This window comes from Mobula birostris, chromosome 10, assembly GCF_030028105.1.
Source record: "Mobula birostris isolate sMobBir1 chromosome 10, sMobBir1.hap1, whole genome shotgun sequence".
NCBI lineage: Eukaryota > Metazoa > Chordata > Chondrichthyes > Myliobatiformes > Myliobatidae > Mobula > Mobula birostris.
The window spans coordinates 91,277,825-91,283,852 of record NC_092379.1 but is presented as its reverse complement, the minus strand read 5'-3'; positions in this window follow the sequence as shown (position 1 = coordinate 91,283,852).

The window sequence follows — 6,028 nt, the reverse complement described above, 5'->3', positions numbered from 1 at the left end:
CCTGTGTAAGAGTTTGGTTAATATATCCCGTGGTCTTGAAAATTCTTTCCCTTCAAATATTTGTTACCCTTTTGGACGGTAACATTGAATCTGCCTCTACTGGCAAATCTCGCAGTGCATTCCAGACCCGATCCAGCAGTTCATTAAAAATACTTTCCCTCATTCACTTTCGGTTGTTTTGTTAAAGTCCACTCCTACTAAAGGGATCTTCAATGTTACTATCACTTCTTCTGGCAACTTCCTTTCCCAGAAAGAACAAGTTGTTTGTCCTATCGTGGCTGAATCAGGCGCTGAATCTTTTGAAGGCAGAATATAATATTAATAGTAAGAGAGTGTGGAGGATCAGCGAAATCATGGGGTCCATGTCCATAGGACACTCAAAGCTGCTGTGCAGGTTGACAAGTGCTGGTGTGTTGGCCTTCATCAACTGTGGAATTGAGTTCAAGAGCCTTGAGGTAATGTTGCAGCTATATAGGGCCCTAGTTAGACCCCACTTGGAATACTGTGTTCAGTTTTGGTCACCTCACTACAGAAAAGATGTGGATATTATAGAAAGAATGCTGGGGAGATTTACAAGGATGTAGCCTGGATTGGAGAGCATGCCTTATGAGAACAGGTTGCGTGAAATTGGCTTTTTCTCCTGGGAGTGATGGAGGACAAGAGGTGACCTGACAGAGGTGTATAAGATGACGAGAGGAATTGATTGTGTGGATAGTCAGAGGCTTTTTCCCAGAACTGAAATGGCTAACACAAGAGGGGGTTTTAAGGTGCTTGGAAGTAGGTACAAGGGGGATGTCAGAGGTAAGTTTTTCACACGGAGAGTGGTGGGTGTGTGGAATGCACTGGCAACGAAGGTGGTAGAGACAGATAAAACAGGGTCTTTTAAGAGAGCTTAGAAAAATAGAGGGCTATGTGATAGGGAAATTCTGGGCAATTTCTAGAGTAGGTTACATGGTCAGTGTGACATTGTAGGCTGAAGGGCCTGTAATGTTTCTATGTTAAAGATTCATCATGTCTTCCTTGCTCTATTTATGAAGGTCAGGTATCTGTATTTTTAACACTTTTCTCAATTTGGCTTACTATTTTCAATAGACCATACATTAACCAGCAGAACTGTCTATTCTTATACCCTTTCAGAAATGCCCATGTTGCTTTTCTGATTCTTTCTAATGAAGTGTAAAGATTTTCCATTCACAGCATTACTTTTTCAAATCCAATAAATTTCTGACTTCCTGGCTTAGTCCTGTCTCCTAACACTTCTGTCTTGTGTCATCTGCCAACTCTATTTCCTGTTTTTCATTGTACTGTACTGTGGCCTTCTGTTTGCTCTGCAAACGTTCTGTTTCTTTCTCCTCTGTTTGCTCATACAATCAATTGTCAAAGGCCAGCATATTCCTGAGATAACAACCACATTTATATAATATCACTCTTGTAACATTCAAAAGCAATGGTCCATGAGGGTGACAAGTGGGACAGTGTCAGTATCTGTGAAAAGCCTCCCTAAGCAAGCCCAGGAGCAGCATTACAAGGTAGTCTTTTGACTTGTTTTCTCCTCTCTGTTGTCCAAGTATGAATGGAACTGATGGCAAGGGAGTGAAATTACACAATCAGAAATCAGGTTTATTATCACTGACATATGTCATGAGATTTGTTGTTTAGTAAGTCATAAAAATACTATAATTTTCAAAATTAATAAATGGTGCATAAGACAAATAACAAAGTAACGTTAATGGGTTCATGGACCATTCAGAAATCTGATGGTGGAATGGAAGAAACTGTTCCTCAAACACTGAGTGTGAGTCTTCAGGCTGCTATACCTCCACTCTGATAGCAGTACTATGAGCTCTGACATCATCCTGACTTTGATGCTATGCTCCATAGCTATCAATGCCTCTGGTCAATCTGTTACACTACTTTAAGTAAAGAACTGGTCCAGGAATTTCCTGTCTATTTAGGGCAATGCAAGCCCAGCCAGACCCATTACCGCACCATCAGTCTACCATCAATCCAGCTAAGTAATGGAGGCTGTTGTCAACACTGCTATCAAACATCAATAGGCTGCTTGTTGATGCACTCTAGGGTTCTACCAGGCCAGGAACATTCACTTCCAGCTTCACTAAAATCACGGCCCAAAAATGGGCAAAATGGCTGATTTCCATAAATGACTGTCAGTGACTCTCAGGCCATAATTGACCAGTTTTGCATGAAGGAGGCACGGAATCAAGCTGAAGATTCTTGAGTGCTGGAATCACAGACAACACAAAGGAAAATAGATGTGATTGTTGGGGGGTTAATCATCCCCGTCCCAGGACATCAGGGCAAGATTTCTTCAGCGTTGTGTCATTGGTCCAACAATCTTCAGTCACGTGAATGAGCCTTCCTCCATCAGGTCAGAAATATGAATGTTGATTGATGATTACACGATGTTCAGTTCCACTCACAATAGAAAATGAGGCAATTCTTCTCTGTTTGAGGAATGACATGGATAACCTGCAGGTGTGGAGAAGCAGCTAGCAAACTAATCTCATTCATCGGCCTAAGAAGGACTGTCTTAACATAGTTGAATTAGCTCCTCTTGACATTAGCATCAGGGAATAATCCACCAGGAAGCCTCAGCAAGTGCATCCATTTCTGGGACTTGGTGGATCATTTGACAACTGTGAAGGCCAGCAACAATGAAGACACCTGAAGCATGATAGAACTTGTGACTGTGGCGAGTGACAAACCATGCAATATCACTTGGTGCACATCCCATTTAAAAGTAATGCACGGGATTATGCCATGACAAACTGTTGAATTGCATTATATTCATCAATGGAAAAAGTATGCCTTTGATGGATAGGAAGAAGGGCACCCACGGAATTTCCATTGGCCAGAAGCTTAGTGGAAATGGTGACATAAATACATGGGCTACAACACAGAGACCAGAAGCAGCGTTGAGTTGCCCACCTGCTAACATACCAGGCACTTTCCACCATCCCTATAAGGCATGTTAGGAATGTGAAGTTATACTTTCCATTTGCCTGCGTGAGTTCATCTCCAAAAGTACCGGAGAAGCTCAACAACATAGCCTACTTGAACTTTCTCTCCCTCTACCACTGAACTGCAGCGTAGACCGCCACAAAATTCAGAGCAGAAGCTTCCACAGCCTCATGAATAGCACTACCCATACTTAGATCCTGCATCATGTACAAGGAGAAGTGCAGTAGCTCCGTAAAAGCATTACTAATTGCAAGCTCCTCTCCAAATCTGGCTTGGCTAAGTCTAGATCCTCGAATTCTCCGAGCAAGCTATCTTCGACCCAAGGGACTGAAAATGATTTAAGTGTGATTGAATTGGTTTGTTTGTCTGCTATTATACCCCTTTTATTTTCAATGAATTTGATTCATAACATTCGGCCTAGGTCTCAAGGTCTGAGAGTGCAAACACTCCTGCTTAAGGAAACTTCAAATAACACAAGAGGGCCCATGTCAATAGCCTTAAATAAATTACAGTAACAAAGAAACTCAATTGGGCTGCCAGGCAGTGTTATATTACACATATCAAGGATATAAAGTTATATATACAGTAAGCAAAGATTTACTTAAAGGAGTGCTGCTTGGTACTGAGCAGATGAGAAATATTTAGCCAAGGCCAAAATGCTATATCACTTTGCAGCAGAACAGATATTGTGCGTTGCCTGGCATGCTGGACGAGTTCTTATGAAACAACATTTCAATCACTGACCTTGGACATGCTACACAGGATTTGCTGATAATAGGGGATCAAGTTATACTTTGAATTTACAATGTAGAGGATTTTACCGCAGCACAGGATGTCTGGATGAAGTGGCACTTCCCAGGCGAAATTATTTCTTTGGGCATGACTGCTGTCCTTCTGTTTACTGGTGGTACCACTAAACTTCATTATACTGGCGCAGAGATACTAAATACAGCCATGTTACATTTTCTTCTTGCAAACTCACACAGTATTGTTAATTCATAGAAAATACATACATACTAGTTTTTAATTTAGAGATACAGTACAGTAAAAGGCCTCAATGAGCCCGTGCTGCCCTATGACACCCATGTGACCGGTTACTATAGTAACCCACCTATGTGACCGATTACTGTACTAACCCACCCATGTGACCGATTACTGTAGTAACCCACCCATGTGACTGATTACTGTACTAACCTACCCATGTGACCGATTACTGTACTAACCCACCCATGTGACCGATTACTATACTAACCCACCCATGTGACCGATTACTGTACTAACCCACCCATGTGACCGATTACTATACTAACCCACCCATGTGACCGATTACTGTACTAACCCACCCATGTGACCGATTACTGTACTAACCCATCTGTCTTTGGAACGTGCGAGAAAAGCGGAGCACCAAGCGGAAACGCATGTGGTCACAAGAAGAACATACTAAATCCTTACTGAAAGCTCAGGAACGATGAGAGAGAACAGGCAGAGCTTCAGGCAGTATCAAATCAAACCAATACATTACTATTTCCACAAATTATGATCTCATGTTTACAATACAAGATATTAGACTGTATCCTCTAATACTATCTTTCCAAAAACATCAGTGTAATGGCCTTGCACAGTAGTCTTCTCGATTAGCCCATTGCATAGACTGCTTTAAAAGGGATAGAGAGGGCAGAAAAAGGGGAGGAGGGGTGGCATTACTGGTCAGGGATACTATTACAGCTACAGAAAGGGTGGGTAATGTAGCAGGATCCTCTTTTGAGTCAATATGGGTGGAAGTCAGGAACAGGAGGGGAGCAGTTACTCTGCTGGGGGTATTCTATAGGCCCCCTGGTAGCAGCAGAGATACAGAGGAGCAGACTGGGAGGCAGATTTTGGAAAGGTGCAAAAATAACAGGGTTGTTATCATGGGTGACTTTAACTTCCCTAATATTGATTGGCACCTGATTAGTTCCAAGGGTTTAGATGGGGCAGAGTTTGTTAAGTGTGTCCAGGATGGATTCCTGTCACAGTATGTGGACAGGTCGACTCAGGGGAATGCCATACTAGATCTAGTACTAGGTAATGAACCGGGTCAGGTCACAGATCTCTCAGTGGGTGAGCATCTGGGGGACAGTGACCACCACTTCCTGGCCTTTATAATTATCATGAAAAAGGATAGAATCAAAGAGGACAGGAAAATTTTTAATTGGGGAAAGGCAAATTATGAGGCTATAAGGCTAGAACTTGCGGGTGTGAATTGGGATGATGTTTTTGCAGGGAAATGTACTATGGACATGTGGTCGATGTTTAGAGATCTCTTGCGGGATGTAAGGGATAAATTTGTCCCGGTGAGGAAGATAAAGAATGGTAGGGTGAAGGAACCATGGGTGACAAGTGAGGTGGAAAATCTAGTCAGGTGGAAGAAGGCAGCATACATGAGGTTTAGGAAGCAAGGATCAGGTGGGTCTATTGAGGAATATAGGGAAGCAAGAAAGGAGCTTAAGAAGGGGCTGAGAAGAGCAAGAAGGGGGCATGAGAAGGCCTTGGCGAGTAGGGTAAAGAAAAACCCCAAGGCATTCTTCAATTATGTGAAGAAAAAAAGGATGACAGGAGTGAAGGTAGGACCAATTAGAGATAAAGGTGGGAAGATGTGCCTGGAGGCTGTGGAAGTGAGCGAGGTCCTCAATGAATACTTCTCTTCGGTATTCACCAATGAGAGGGAACTTGATGATGGTGAGAACAATATGAGTGAGGTTGATGTTCTGGAGCATGTTGATATTAAGGGAGAGGAGGTGTTGGAGTTGTTAAAATACATTAGGACAGATAAGTCCCCGGGGCCTGACGGAATATTCCCCAGGCTGCTCCACGAGGCGAGAGAAGAGATTGCTGAGCCTCTGGCTAGGATCTTTATGTCCTCATTGTCCACGGGAATGGTACCGGAGGATTGGAGGGAGGCGAATGTTGTTCCCTTGTTCAAAAAAGGTAGTAGGGATAGTCCGGGTAATTATAGACCAGTGAGCCTTACATCTGTGGTGGGAAAGCTGTTGGAAAAGATTCTTAG